The sequence below is a fragment of the Falco biarmicus genome, chromosome 3, assembly GCF_023638135.1.
Source record: "Falco biarmicus isolate bFalBia1 chromosome 3, bFalBia1.pri, whole genome shotgun sequence".
Lineage (NCBI taxonomy): Eukaryota > Metazoa > Chordata > Aves > Falconiformes > Falconidae > Falco > Falco biarmicus.
This window is the reverse complement of record NC_079290.1, coordinates 112,084,895-112,100,965: the sequence shown is the minus strand read 5'-3', so window position 1 is coordinate 112,100,965 and position 16,071 is coordinate 112,084,895. Positions and strand designations below refer to the sequence as shown.

At 48.7% G+C, this 16,071-nt stretch overlaps 1 protein-coding gene across 6 annotated transcripts in view; it reads left to right on the top strand.

Moving 5' to 3' along the window:
• Window positions 1-16,071, top strand: part of DISP3 (dispatched RND transporter family member 3) — a 162,258-nt gene that overhangs the window by 57,124 nt on the left and 89,063 nt on the right. Inside the window, exon 1 of one of the 6 annotated variants that reach the window (XM_056330959.1) lies at window positions 9,084-9,383. The exons of 4 other annotated variants lie outside the window; for them this stretch is intronic. The gene's annotated coding sequence lies outside the window, so the exon portion shown is untranslated. Of the gene's footprint in view, window positions 1-9,083; window positions 9,384-12,490; window positions 12,713-16,071 lie in introns of those variants that run through there. One more of the 6 variants, XM_056330960.1, reaches the window with a different exon arrangement.

Genomic DNA, 16,071 nt, shown 5'->3' with positions numbered 1-16,071 from the left:
CTATAGGAAGGAGATCCAGATTACTTCACACGTAACTCTTCCTCTTTTGAGATTCAGAACTTGCAGAACTTTTTCCAGAATTTCATGAAAATCTCCTCATTTTCCCCCAGGGACAATGAATTTCCCAAGCATCCCATGGACTTCAACAAAACAATTCTCTGCCAGCACCTGAGGCAGTCTTGGACGCAAAATAAACAAGTGAAACCCAAGCCACACACACTGCTTGAGCTTAATGCAAATAAATCACAGACGTATTAAGTTCAGTTCTAAATCTTTCTCTCCATCTTCCTGTCTTTCATGCTGTCTGTTTCTTGCCTAAGAATATTTTATCAGTCTGCCAATCTGGGTTTGTGTAGAGTTTAGCTTTTTCCTATGGCTGTATCTTGTCTGTCTGCTTCCCTGGTTATACTTCTCACTTTCCCTTTGTACTAATAACTCTGTGTTGGTAAATAGAGACATGCCACCAAAAGCCCTAAGGGACACTTTTCTTCATTTTGAGTGACCAAGGTCTCTTTTGCAGCAATGGTTCTAGTTCTCAGCTACAGCCTCCACTGGAGCCTTCCGTACTGGAGGCAGCACAGCTGGATCTGTCCCCACCCTGCCATGGCTGCAGTTCCATATGGACACAAACCCACTGACAGTGGTATTGGGCTCTGGTGAATGATGTGGAGCCACCACAACAGGCAGAGCTGGCCTGGAGCCACCCTCTTCAGCAAAAGGCAATCCATATCTCCTGTCTGCCTGGGCTGTGGTGCTCAGACACACATGTGGCCCTTTTTCTTGCTCTCTCAGAGAGAACCAGACCAGTCGTTAGCTTCCTCACCCATGGGGCAGAACAGCCGTTCTCCCACATCAGCAGCTCTAGCAGGCTGATGTTCAGATGGAAATGTCTGCACAAAGCAAAAGACAAAGCTTCACTGGCAATAGGTGGAGGGTTTTGATTGCTCTCCACTTGCTCATGGTATGAAAACAGCACAATCTTTTATTCTGTTTCGTCATCCAAGGCAGGATGCTTTTCTTGGCTAGGTGGAAGGACCCAGAGATGAAAGAAACACTTAGCTGCTTAGCTTCCCAATGTATAAATAGCTGTTGCTGAGATAACTCTGTGTGTGCTATTTTAGAGGAGGGACAAAATATTTGTTTGCCAAGCGGATACCATATAGAACTCCCTACTACTGGTATGTGAAATGTGAATAGACAGGTAATCAGTCATATGCTTCATTGCTAGGAACTGGGCAACCTCTCTGAGGTCAAAATGGAACAGGACTGATTTATAGCAGCTCTGAATTTGGTCTGTGTTTTCTCCCCACGGTTAATTTTTTTTGACAGTGGTAACATTAAAAGGAAAAATACCTGATATAAATGTGTGGAATTTGAATGACATCTTCTCTTGCATTAATCATTAGGCTAGAATGTGCCCTGCATTTGTTACGTGCACTGGAACATTTGCCACTTACTGTTCATGGTGATTTACACTGGGAGAGGAAGGTTTGATTTTGAGGAATCCTTTTGCTTGCTAGGAAATTCTGACCCAGAACCTTCCTAGGAATTTTCTGGTTTATAGGAATTTTTTGCTTTCTGCTAATTTTCTGACCCATAATCACTTCTGCAAGCTCTTCTGGTTCCTGGGAGTTGAAGAGATTGGTAATGTTTCCTGGTGTTTCCAAAGTGGTAGTGGGTATGCACCCTTGTTTCAACATGTGAATGGCTTAGTTTGATTTTTTGTCCTCCTCCTTTTTTTCCTAATTCTTACTCTGTTCTGGCTTCCTGGAGCAGGCATTTCTCCCACCTGATTCTCAGAAGCACTTTTCTACTGCCACTGCCAATATGCAAAACCTTCCGATTGTCCCCACTGCATAGCTGGTGGGGAAGGAGTAAGAAAGGATGCTTTGCTTAAGCATATTTTACTTTTATTACTTCAGAAAGGAATATCTGAAACCCCAAATATTTCAACTTAAGCTAATATATTTTGGTTCCAGAAAGTGCCTCTTACAGAATTGTGTTTCCAGTGAAGAGCTGAAATTCTTCTGCTGGTACAGTAGAGCATTTTTTTGAGAAGCTCTTTATTCCTGTTTATGTATTTGGAAACAAATGGCCGAGTTTGAAAAGCTTTGAGCATTCACAAATTCTGTTACATGTGACGGGAGCTTCAAGTCTGATGCTTAGGGGTATAAATATAGATTTGAAACCTACCTTTTGGCATCCGGATTTGAACATCTTGGCTTTTTATTATCAGAATGCACTGACTTTTCCCCAGAGTGACTGCTTCTCCTTGTGGTGTATTCCTTCTTTGGAATCTTGCCTTCATCAGAGAGATAATTTCTGAAAAGCATCAGGACACAAGACTCTGAGCCTGATTTCTGTCTGTGAGACATCGCAGACGAGAGGACCTGAGACTTCTGCGTGAAGGTCAGGCAGCTGCTAGGGCATTGCTGTTAGTGAAAATGCAGTTGAAGAGCTCAGTTAACAGCTCTCCCTCTGTGGTGTCAGGGGGGCTCAGGGGACTGGTAATGGAATATGGCACTCTTTGCCTCTGCTTTACCAGTTAATATTCTCTCTGGTGAGTCATAAGTGAAGGCTAGTGCCAGCTGACTGTGATTTTTGGCCTCTTTGATGTGACCTTGTGAAGTCAACTTGGTTTCTAAATGCCAGATTCAGCAGCCTTCCTTCAGCACTGCTCATGGGAGGGAGCATTGCTGGATGTGGTGGGAGGAGGTATGAGCAGGCTGTGGGTGGCAGAGTACAGCTTTGAAGGGGCAAGTTTAGAAATCACCAATTTATCCTTCTGAGTTCACTAACACAGTGTTCTGAGCATGGTGAAGGCGGCAAGAAGAGGCAACAGTGGACAAATAAATGGCACCCCAAATCCCGCCCACCACAGGCTGTACAGAAGGGAGCAGAAGGCTTGAGGAAAGTCAAGGCAGAGGTAACCAAGATGCCAGAGTGGATCCTGGGGGTCCAGGAACAGAGAAATAGAGCGGTCCTCTGGACTGCGATGTGCCTCAGACCACCCCCTCTCTTTATAGACACTTATTATCTATGTTTATACCATTAATAATCTGAAGAAAATCTGTCTATAGTAAAAGTTCACTTATCGTGTCTCTTTTTCTGTGTTCGACTCCTACTATGATCTGTGTGGTAGAGTCTGTTTAGGGACAGCTCTTTAATTAGATGGCAGGTAAAATGGTATTACATGCTGTATGGGTGGGTCATGAAAAAGAAGAGTTGAACAATTGCAGAGAGGTTTCTACAGACTCCAGGGCTCAAGGAGGGGACCAATTCTATAGAAAAACAGAAGGGACACACAAGGCCAAAGATGAACTACAGAATAGCGATAGCAATAGCAATAGGAAAAGAAGAAGGAAAGGTTCAGCAGCATCTGCCAGAGGAAGAGTGTTAAAAACAGGGCAACGCTATCCGAGTTCATTGGTCCCTGCAGGGAGACAGCTGCTACATTTGTTCTGCTGACTTCCACCTCAGATTGGCCTATAATGTATAACCTCACCAGGGGGCACAGAAATGGCCTCATCTCTCTCCTTTCCCCTATGTCTTCTGATGAGAACACTGAAACAGAGGAAAGGATACCTTATTCAAGGTCACACAGTGAGCCAGTGGCACAGCTAGCTGGGGACAAGCCTCGGGGCTTCTGGAGTCCCTGGCCTGCATCCACTGTGCATTCACTGGCACGAAGCAGCTCTGCAAATCCCGCATTCATTACAATACAATAAAGCTTTGCTGCCTGGGTCTTTTTTTTTTTTTTTTCCCCCCCCAATGTCTCTCAAAAACCCAAGACTGATTTGCATTTTAAAACTACCAGTTACAGCTCAGGAAAATGCTATTCAGTAGTTCCCGGAGCTCAGGAGTAAAGATTCTCTCTCAGTTGTTCTCTCCCAGTTCTTTTGCCTAAAACATATTTTTGTCCAAATTGCACAATACTTATTGCTAATATTTATGTCATGAATATTCATGACATCCTGGGGCTTCAAGACTCTGGTGGAAAGGCGAGCACAGGAGGCACAGCAGCCCTGATACTCCTACACTCCATACATACAGGGCAGAGCCGTCAGGGTGAGAAGGCTTGTTTGGTTAGGATGTGAGCTGTGGGGTACTAATGCAGTCTGGAAGCCTTTGGGGAATGCTGGTGAAACTCCATTAAACAGTGCAGTGAAGGCCTTTTAAACAAACAACTTCCATAAAACCATTAGCTTCACTTAATTGCAAGGAAAAGGCCCCACACGCAGCGGGGGTTTAGAGTACGCTCTGCCTCTCTTTACATCTGTTTCTTTTTCTCAGGCAGCGCGCAGATGGGCCTTCCTTTCCCAGAGAGCTTCGGGACTGGGGAAACTCCCCCTGCCCTCGAAAGTGTAGGACTGTACCTGTCAGCAGTGGCGATTTAGGGTTCCATGTGCAAATTTACACTGCTGCTTGAATGCAGAAAAGCCTCCCGGGCTGTGCCGTCCTGTGCCCTCGTGCCCGAGCAGAGGCAGCTGCACTCTGCCTGCGCCAGCACCGGCTGCGGCGCTGAGCCGCTGCGCTCCCACCCTGGGTCACGCTTCCTGCTTGCTGATGTGGCTGAAGGCTTCCAGGCTCACTGCTGTTCAGATGGTGCCATCTGGCTCTCATGAAATATATGAGAAATGTTATCCAATAAAAGGGGGGGCTGGCTGGCTGCATGCCTTCACCCCTGTGCTCTTTGGGGAAGCGATTGTTTCTGCATCGGGGAAATGTTTAACATAATTTTTGAGTACTAGTGTTGCCTGAGTAAGAAATAATAGGCTGGCAGTTTGAATTCAAGCCTGACTCGGTGGTAACTAGAAGCTATTTTGCTTGATCAGGTCAGGGCTGAGGTTTATAAATACCCAACATATAGAAATAGCTTGTGATGTGGCTTTGTTAGTTTTGTGGACAGAAAGGAAAGGTCCTTTTCCTTGATGTTCCATCAAGCAGGATGTTTGGGTGAGGAAAGACGAGGAGAAAAGGTCCCAGTCCTCTGACAGGAAGGCACTAGGAAGCAGATAGCACAACTTCAAAAAGGCTGAGGGATGTTTCTAAACAGAGCGTTTGGTCCCCACTCCCCCCTCTTTTCCTCTGAAAATATGCTGTATCTGCAGCTCAGCATCCTTTAGGGGTTGCCCCCAGGAGCTGAGGGGTGTTGGATCTATCTGCAGATTCTCCTGGGACACTTAGCTGGCAGCTGATGAAACTGTCTCTGGCTTTGAGGGCTATTGCCCTTTCTTCCTGGGCTTCTCCATTATTTTCTCTCCACTTTATTAAGCTTACTGGTGTATTCAAACAGCCTTTGGCTTTGAGCCCTGGCTAACAGCAAGCACTTGGAGAAAGCTGCTCAAACAGGAAAGGTCTGAACTCCCACAGCCTGATTCTGTTCTCAGCTGTGTCACCATAAACCCCACTGACTCCTGAGCACCTACTCTGCAGTGACATCTGTGTAGCTGAGATCGGGCCCACAGACATAAGCCCACTCCTTTTTCATGCACCCACAGTCTTGCACTCACTCATGTACAGTGTCACCCTTCGATGTTAGAGAGAAGTAGGCACTTCTCTCTAACATTCAAGCACACACATTCATTTATGCAAACACTGGATGCCTTGTGTATGCTCCAGGGACATGCTGGCAGACTCTGCATGCACTCATGCATACGCGCTCACATGTATGCATTTCACCTTGCTGAGCCTGGCTCCCAAGCCAGCAATGGTGTTTAATAGAAGTTCACTGCTCAGTTGTTACCTGGCCCTCTCTGCTGTATGGCTTGCTGTCTGGTGCAAACTTGAAAGCCTTTCAGGCAATCAGGCAGTAATAGACCTTGTGGAAGCTGAAAGTCCCCCAGATAAAATTTACAAGGCCTAAGAGAGCCTGCCTGGCATTATTTAATGCTTTAGTAATGAGCACCTGAACAGGAAAGATTGCTTGGGTAGTTTTATTCTGCATAGATGAGCAGTCAGAATTTCAAAGAGGGGCCATAAATATAAGCAAGCAGAATGGCCGATGGTGCCTGATTGTGGTGTGGAAGGCAGTTGTGCTGAGGCTCTGAGAAGGTTAGAGAGCATGTATAAACGAGAAGATGTTTTCCTTCAGCTTCCCAACTCCAAAAGCCATCCTTTAACCAGGAATGGCTTCAGGCGCAGTAGCAATCCTTTTTTTGCCTGCTTATGACTGTGTGCCTCTATGCATGTGGCCAGGCATTTATGAATACGCAGCTTGCTAACTAAGACTGCAATACAGTGCTAATGTCTCTTGGTGTCATGCGTGTGTTTGTGTACCTGTGTGGTTAATGAGGACAACAGCAGTGTGCAGCACCTCAGTCTGTGTGCTGTTTGCCAGTGCGTGTGTGGGGTTAATAAAAGCCACAAATAATGCTGATTCTTTGTAGATGCATTTTCATTGTTAGTGGAGCCTGCAATAAAGCCCTGAAACCTTTATGTACGGGCGTGTGCAAGTAATGTAGGTACAGTTCAACACAGTTTGTGGTTATGTGCATGGGTAGTGCTGCTTACGTAGACAGTTCTAACCCGTGTCTGAGTAAAACGCGTTCAGTGTTGCTGATTTAAACTAGTAGTGAACTATTTATTCATTTTGGCAACACATGCTGTTTTGTTGAGCACATCTGTGAGGCCTGAGGGAGGGAAATGATAACAGTCATAGGCTGATGCTCTCTGAGCACAGAGGGGCATAGAAAGAAATGTTAAGCCAGGTATGAAGGTTTCTACTGTGCACCATCCTGCCCCTCCCATCCCCGAATATTTGAAATGTTTGATTTCCTTCTAATGCAGAATGAAAAGAGACTGAAATCACAGAAGTTGCTATAGAGCAGGACTGTCAACCCCCAGTCACCCCTTCCCATCCAGTATTCCATTACAGGGCTTTTTGAGTGCTGTGCAGACCCCTGTGCATTCATGGAGCAATATTTAACAGATGGATGGGGCAGTCTGAGTGTCTCTTTATTGACAGGGAAAGACATATTCTTCCTGCATATGTTGTAGGTGCTAACACAGCAGGAGAAACTTCTAGTTCAACTGAGGGCTAGCATAGCTCTGTGGCACGTGTGTGGCAGAGGAAGCTGTCATGTGTTTATGCTGTGGGAAAACAATGTACAATTTTTAAAAGCTAAAGCTGTCAAGTTGATGTACTTCTGCCTGTGGAGAGATGGGTATGATTCATCTGTGAGCAGGTGTGTCAGCATCACTTTGGGTCTGTCCGCCCCTGTGTGCATCGCAGGCCTTGGTGCGCTGCATGCTTGTGCGAAGAGGGGAGCAGGGGGCTGAGGATGGGCTCATACATGTGTGCCTGTGCCTGGAGGGCTGCTGGAAACACTGCCGAGGAGAATCGTGTTATTGTCTAGTTCTGATACACAGTGCTGACTGACAACTCCCCGCAGTTTGCTGGGCTCTGCTGTGTGATTGATCGAGCACTGTCCCTCACATCAGCGTGGGCTCCGCTCACACCACCGCAAAGTTAGAAAAAGCGATTTTCCCCTTTACTGTACACTTGCTGTTTTCAACAATATTGCTAAGCCCTCACCATCACATTCTCTGCAGAAACCTCCATCATTGGCAGAAATGCGCGAAGCTGGTGGAATGCAATTTTACTTCAGGAGCCTCATTAAATTTGCATTCCTTGGAGCCCCACAACGAAGATGATGGCCTGGCTTTGTCTGCCAGGCTTCCTGTTTGCTCTAAGCAGTGTACCAGAAAGAGCACGATGCTTCTGACACAGCTGCCTGCCGGGAGACAGGCTCAGGTGATGGGCCTGTTTTACCATGCTGCGCTCTGTTACTGACTTGACAAATCTATCTAAAAACTGGGGTGACAGATATTTTCCCTAGGTACCCTCAACATTCAAATAAGCAAGAATATTGGGCAAAACATGCTTAGGTCAGCTCTGTAATGTAGCTGGATTAAAGGCAATTTCCATCAGCAAGGTACTGACGTCCTGCTCTTGCAGGACCCCACGCTGCAGTACCAGGCCACCCCGGTAAACAGGCCAGGGACAGGGGAAATGTCCTCTCCCTGCCTCAAAACCAGAGCAAGTCACAGAGGAGCACACGATAAATAAAACGCAAGACCACCGTATCCAACAGTCTTAGAGGCCTTCTGTCAACACTAAGCGAAGCCCCTGTACTCAGGGATGTCTTTATGACAAGCAGGACTCCTTCGACCCCTGGAAGCCAGGGCAAGGGTTCATGGCCAGGTTAGGCGACCAGCTGCGAACGCCTAGCTGCATAAGGGGCGAGTGTGAATATCTAAAACGGATTTTCTCTACTACCCTAGTAAGCCTTGCCACCTCCCATTTAATGACTCCCACTGAGGGATCGTTGCTGCATACCTCTGCTGCTGAGTACATATAGGTGTCTCCTATAAGGAGCATGTATCGAGCGGTGAGAGCGCCAGCAAGGGAGCCAGATGAGTCCTTCCTAGAGCCCTGGCTCTTAACACGGGGGGACCTGCCACACTGGCCAGCTGCTGCTAAAGTTTCTGGCAGTTTCTGTTCCAAGATCTGCCTGGTACCGGTGTGGTGGCAGTGCCTGTACCGGGAGCGGGGGGTGGGGGTGCCCACCCTGGCGGAGCCGGGTTCCCAGCCCCTAGTCCGGAGCCTGTTCCACAGGGCACCCCTCGCCCCGGGACGGCAGCCTGGCAGCCCGAGCTGCCTCTGCGGCGGGCGGGGCAATCCCGGGGCGGCTCCGAGCGCATCCTGGGCTCCCGGCCCCGGCGGCCGCTCCGTTACCCGCCCGCTCCGGTACGGAGTCGCGCTGTGCCGCACACCTGGGCCCGGCCGAGGAGGCCGCCCCCCTCGGTGGGGCTGCCTTCCCCCTCCCCGGCGGGGCTGCTCCCCGCGGCGAGGCTGCCGCCCCCCCCCCAGCGGGGCTGCGTTCACACACACCCCCGGCGGGGCTGCCCCCCTCCCCGGCGTTCCCCCCTCCCCGCCGGGGCTGCCCCCCTCCCCGCCGGGGCTGCCCCCCCGGCGTTCCCCCCGCGGCGGGGCTGCCTTCGCGGCGCCGCCGCACCGGGGGCCGGCCCGGGGCAGGGTTTATAGCGCGGCCGCAGCGCCGCCCGCAGCCCGGCGGGGCGGCAGCGGGCAGCGGCCGCGCCCGGAGCTCCGCACCGCTCCGCGGCGCAGCGGTGGGGGCTGGCGGCCGCCCGCCCCTCCGCCCCCGGGGGCCGGCGGGCAGTGCTAGCAGCCGGCCGCGGCGCAGGGCAGAGCGGCATTAAAAGGCGGCGGCGGCGGCTGAGGCGCGCCGCTAGCAGGCGGCGGGGCCGTGCGGGCTGCGGGAGCGGGGCACGCCGCGCTGCAGGGCGGGCAGCCCGCACCGCCGCACCGGCTCTGCCCCGGCATCGCTGCGAGCCCGCGGCCGCCCGGGCGGGCGGAGGTGAGTGCTGCGGGCGCGGCGCGGCGGGGGCCGGGGGGCGCAGCCAGCCCCGCGGTGCGCGGCCCCGGGCGCTCGGCGCTGCCCGGGAAGGTGCCGGGGGTCGGTCGGGCTCCCGGGTCCCGCCGTGAACGCGGTGGGTAAGGGAGCGCGCAGCTTGCCAGCACTCCCCTCCGCCCCACTCCGCTGTTTACTTTTTTTTTTAATCCCTCCAACCCCCCCCCCCCCTCCCCCCCCCCTTGTTTTTTTCTCTGCGAATACAACAGCTGAATCCCGCAGCTGTGTGTGCAGCCAACTCTCCCTGGAAGCTCTGGAGAGTTCATGAATGCGCGCGGAGGAGAGCGTCTCCCGGGGGGCGGCCGCTATAATGAGCCGATTGAGCGGTGCCTGCAGCAGGGCTCTTCTCCTGGGGGAAAGTTGGGCGCAGAACTGAGCGGCTTTGTGTCCCTGGCAGCACGGAGGGCTGGCCTGCTTCCCTGGGGAGGGGAGGGCCAGAGAGGCGTCCCCCCGCTCAGGGCTGTTAGCGGGTCCAGCCAGGCAGGATTCTCACCTCTGGCACCAGCTGCTGTCAGATCTTTGCTTTAAAGATGTAGAGACTCATGTACCAGGCACGTGTAAAGTAACCCTCCTGTTTCGTACTGGCTTGTGTAGACATTGACTTTTCCTGCCTAAAAAGGAAATTTTCCTTCCTGAAAGGAACTGGCCTTTTCCTACCCGGGTCACTTAGTAAGGACATTGCATCGCTGAGCATCGGTCCGAGCTGCAGCCCACTCCTGGGCCTTTGCCAGTCCAGGTGGTCTGCAAAGGCATGCTGCAAAACAGCCTGTCTCCTGCAGAAAATGGACTCTTTGGTGTTTTTTCTTACTCGGTGATGACCAAACCAAAAGAGTTGGTCTGGCTGCCACTGTCCGGTGTTGGAAAGCACTGGTGAAGGGTAGCAGCTGAGCATAACCAAAAACCTCTGGGACAGACAGGGTAAGGTGAGTGGCAGGTCCCTCAGGCATGTGTAGGACCTTGCATCTACCTCACTGCTGCATCTTGTGTCACCTGCGCTTTTGTTTTATGCACAGGCACAGCAGTGTGCTGGTTAGCAACCTTAGTTTATGCAATTATTAGGATAGTATTTTGACAGCTGTGCTAAGCCTTTTAGGGTTTAATGTAATGTGCAAGCAAATAAGTTCCTTTCAAACAAGGCTGATGCATGCCCTCTTCTGCAGCTGCAAGACATATGAGTCAAGTGGGATGAGGACTTCTGTATTGGAAGAGAAGTACTTTTACAATTCAAATGACAGAATAAACACACAGACTTTGTGCTCACAAAGCCACATGCTGATATACATAAAATCTGCTACCCTAAAAGCTCTATTTCTTAAAAACAATTTTCCCACAAAAATCTAGGTGAGATTTTGAAACTAGCTTTCTGTTCTCACCAGTAAAACTTTGCTCGGGGACAATATTTTTCCCTCTTCCTCCCCAACAACCTTGTGAAGTGTTGATAAAGATATTATCCACAGCATCAGCTTTCTTTGATTGCTCTTTTAGGCTGTGTGTCTAGATGGAAACCTAGCAACACAGTAACTGTATTGAAGGGAGATGTTTCAATAGCTACACTTCTTTTATCACGCTGGATGCATCTTCAGAGGTTAGACTCATCAAGCCAGTCTCTTTACCCCTTTGTAGCCTTATAGTTTGGTTCCCTAAGCCTGGAATAAAACAGACCTGAGTGAGTGAAGAAGACAACAAAGTTGGAATGGAAATGCTTAATATGATAGAAGATCCGTTCTTCCTTTCTTCCTGCTGCCCCTGTGAATACCTGCTGTTCTCCCATGGAGAAAACACTGTGGAGGGAGAATGCTTGTCTAGTAGAAAAATGATTCACGGGGAAACTGTCATCAGCATTTGTGACCATCTCACATAGACACACGTGGGGAACAGCTAAGGGGCAAATGACCCAGAGCAATATATAACAGTATCATATGTGAGAACCAGACCGGTGTTTGGGAAGTAACATCAGCGTTGTTCCAATCGCCCATTGCGATGAAGATTGTGATTCAGTTTCTGCACCGTACGGGGCCAAATTCATCCTCGGGGGGGGGGGGGGGGGGGGGCGGGGAGAACCCACAGCCGCCACCATCTGAAGTCGCTGACGCTGTCTAGGTTTACCTCCTGGCTATATTGACAAATACCCTTGTTGTGCATAACCTTTCTTTACAACGGTGGAGTAAGGCACTTGTAGGGAGTGAAGTGACAATATCTGACTGGCTCAGTGTAATTTGGGGGCACAGAAAGGAGGGATTTCACCAGTGTGAAATTCCAGATAGTTTTCAGGTGTTTGGGGAGAATGTGTTTGCTAGGTGCTAAAAATTCTCTCAATTCCTGGTATGTCCTTGGCCACGACTCCTAGGATCTTATATTTCTTCAGTATTAATGAATTAAACATCACAAATACTGTTGTCAGGCCAATAGAAAAAGTGGTTAAGTTACAGGAGAACTTTGCCTCTGTATCTGTAATTTCTGAACTGTCAATGACACGTGTTTTTACCAAGCTGTATTGTGCAGGACTTTACATATATGTAACTGTATAGCATGAGGGTGACAGGCTGTGTGCATTTTGGTATGGCCCTGGGGGAGGGTATGCATACAGTGTTAACAATTTGCATCCAAAAAACCGCAGCACATCTGAAATCCTCTTGTGATGCCAGTGCTCGGAGATAAGTGCTGCTTATACAAAGACTTGCCTGTTGGGTACAAGTACTTAATAAGTAAGCTTGACTGAAACTGGAGAGGGATAGGAGTTCATACCCTGTCGGCATATGGAAAATCTGGATAAACTGTGATTTTATTTTTTTATTATTATTATTATTTCTGAATTTTGAACAGGTCCTATTGTGAGTCCCAGGGTCTTGGGGTGATGCTGCCATGGTCTCTGTGCATGCCAACATGCAGTAAATCCTAGCAAGACTGTTTAGCGTGAAGCATTTAGCATACAGTTGGTTTAATCCTCTAATCTTATCAAGCACTGACATAAACGAGAATTGAACAGATTAATTCATTCTAAAAAATCAAACCTCGTTACATTTCTCAATGTAATGCACAAGATTTCTCCTTTCACTTACCTGATTGGCTTATTTTTTTATCCATTGTTTGTTTCAAAGTATCAGACTATAGATGTGGGCTCAGTGGTGAAAGCTACTCTGTAATGGGCTCTCCTCTGTGATGCCAGTTTATCTGCTCTTTAAGTCGCCTCAGGGGATTTCAGGACCTGAGCAGTACTGTGGTCTGGGAGGCTTGGCTACTGGAAGCTGCAAGGCTGGCAGAGGGAAGAGTTGCTGGTAAGTGTGGGTACTTGCTACCTCCTTGGTGGCAAGACCTGTTTACTTTTTGTTCCTTTTGTGCCAGTCAAGAGGAGTGAAACATGTCCTTTGCCTTCTTCCTTTCCACACACCTCCCTGTTTCTCCCTCTATAGAGAGATAACAGTCCTCACAAGGTGTGCGTGCAAGTTGCTATTTGGCTCCGTGAATGTGTGGCCAGGGGCAGGAGAATGTGTTTCCAGACGTTGGGATGAAGTTGAACAATGAAATATTAGTTTCTAGCACTCCCTTATGTCTCCCCTGTGATACCAGAGAACAGGCTATCTCTTTAAATGATTGATTTCACACAGATTTACTTGAGTTCATTCATCTTGATGCAGCTTTACCAGGGTGAATTTTCTGAGGTGTAGCCTTACTGATGTCTTTTCTAAGGGCTGGATCCTGCCTCCTTTCCTCTCGCAGAGGAGTTCCTTCTTTCATGAATAGCTCTGCTGCATTCAGTGAGACTGTTTAAAGAGTAAGGTGCTGTGGTGCCTGTGACTCAGACTAATGCAAGTCAATTTAAAGGACAGATTAAGCGCAGTGTGAGTATGGATTGCAGTGCCTGGCCCTTAATGAATAATTCAGGAACATGGAGGAGACAGTATAAGAGTTAAGTGCTTAATCCAGCTCTGGGTGAAGTCAGCAAGAGACTTTCCACTGACCCCAGCCCAGAATATGTTTCAGCAAGGGCTTAATTGTGAGTTTGTAAATTGTCCCATTGATGGCAGCATGCTTCAGGCATGAGCTACAACAACTGTCTGAATTAGCACCCGGTAGAATATTATTTATGACCCTCTTGCCTGTCATGCTGTCACCAAGTGTCCTCTGCAGCACCATGAGAGTTTTCTGAGGTCTCAGCATAGCTATTGAGTCATACTTTTATAGTATTGAAAAACAGAAAAGACTAATAACTGGAGTGCTTCATTTAATGGGAGAAAATAGACATAGAAAGTTGGGCAAAACGAGCTTCAAAGCTTTAATTTTGGTTGCTTAGAGCTGGGGATGGTGGACTCCTTTTGCAAGAACAAGGCACTTGCATGTCATACAGACTTCACCAGGACTGGACACTCGCCACTCCACAGCTTAGGAGTCCACTTGTGTCTGTTCCTGCCAGTGGCTGAGTACATTCTGCCTTCCTGGGGGTGATTTGAAAACCCCGGCACTGGAACTGCTCCTGGGAGACCCTTTGTGGTGGGGATGGCAGAGCAGCTATCTTCTGCTGATGGGAAGCAGAGGATGCTCTGCAACCACAGCTCTTTTTTTATGCCGTGGGTCACGGTAACTGTGGGAATCCTGTCCTTCCAGCTGCCCTGGGGTGATTTGCTTTCCCATAAAGGTACAGTTCAGTGCTAGTCATAAGCAGTGCTGATTGACAGCAGCATCATTGACTTGGAGAGGCCAAGCATCTCCTCTTTCTTGTTGTAACTCTGGCAGTATAAAACTTCCAGCGAAAGCTGTGCCCTTGCTCTCAGCCTGTGGCACTGGCAGTGCAGTGGGCTTTGCTGGTCCATGGGGAAGCAAGCACGCCGATTGCAAAGCAGGGCACCCCAGGCAGCGGCTGTCTGCTGCCCTGAAATTAGGGCTTCACTCATACCTGACCCTGTCTTCCTGTTTTGTTATCTCTGCTTGCTGGGAGAAGAGGTTTGGGGAACAACTCTGGGATGCTTTCCCTGCCATCTGCCTTAAGGCAGCAGGCTTGAAAGTTGGCACAGTTAATTCCTGATCTTTGCCAAGCTCTGTTAATAGAGAACAACTCCTCCTGAATAGAACGCGGCAGTGCTTGTTACATAAATAGTGGAGAAGGGGGAGAGGCCAATGTGTTTGCAGGGGGTGAAAGACATACTGGCAGTCGTCTGGTTCTTAAAACTGCTGCTGGCCTTAACTGTCTGTGTCTTTATGGGGGAGAGTCAGAGGTGACAATCATTTTTCTGCCTGGACTTCAGGATATGTCTTCTGGGCCTGGTTCTGCAGCTGCGATCTCGCTCGCTCTGTGTAAATGCAGTCACATCAGTGAAGTCACTTTGGATTTGTTACTGGGAATGCCAGCCCAGAACCTGCCTGCTAAGATAACTAATGTGGGCGGACTTGTAGAGGCTTCAGGGTATCCTGCCTGATGATGTTGCCACAGATTTTCTTCCTGTCTTACTTTTGCATAGCAGAAACTTCTTTGGCTTGAACACAGAGCAGGGTTTTGGGAGCTCTCTAGTTTTACTCTGAGCTCACTTGGCTGTCTGATATTGGGCTAGCAAGTCACAGATTCTCTATTTCTTCATCTATTTGTGGTGACATATATATTTAATAAATGTCCTACATTGAATTGGCATTTTCATTTCCAGGAGCATTGGCTCAGTACATTGTTCCTTTCACAGTCAATCTACAAAAATGTATCACAGGAGCCCTGTTCCCCCTGCCTTCTCATGTTCTTAAAGGACCTGTGTGTTTGCAGACCAGTAGCAGAGAAGGAAATTCATGTGTCAGCATTACAGGCCCCTGCTGGGTATCAACTCCTTTATAAGGTATGACATCGAGCATGGGAGGAGCTGGGGTGTCTGCTAATGGGGAGATTGGGAAGAGTTGGGTCCTGTTGCTGCTCTGCCACAAATCTTGAACAGATCTGGAAGGTTGCTGTAGCAAAGGCTACTCTAGGTTTTGGATGCCGCGGTTTCTGGGCACCCGCATTGTGTCACTGTTAACTGGGGTTGTAGGTATGGCTGCTGCTCCCCAAATGGCAACTAAAACTTAATAATGTTAGTTGTAACTTGCCTGGTCTGTACTTAGCTTCTGTTAAAGTCAGCAAAAGTAATGGCTGAATTCCAGCAGAGCTGGAGCTAGATTGCGGAGCTGTGCTTAATTAATTTATAAACTTCCATATGATCTGACCTGTTTCCCTAGAGGAATAAGGAAATTGGATCTGATAGGTGTTTGCAAAGGGTTTATGTGGTCTCTGATAGAAGCTGATATCATGCACAAATGCAAAGTGCTCTTTGCTCCTAAGGGGGTGTGCTGTCTGTTGACTTGTTTCTTGGCTCAGGTTTGCACTCAGGAGCTGAGAATGAATTGCTTTTGAATGCTGTATTAAAGTCTGTGGAGACAATTTGGAAAAAAACCCAAACCAGCACCTAATCCTTTCTACTGCTTGGGGTATTGCTGAACATGCAGCACACTTGATTCTCTGAATCAAGTAATTTGTCTTCTTTTTTTCCCCCCCCTTCTTTTAACAAGGAAAAAATGAATACATGAAGAAGATGGGGCTGCAAACTGAGATTTGAACTAGAACCCAATGGGGCATTTTGAATGTGCCTGAGAAAAGCCCAAAGCAACCCTGACTCCTGCTTGC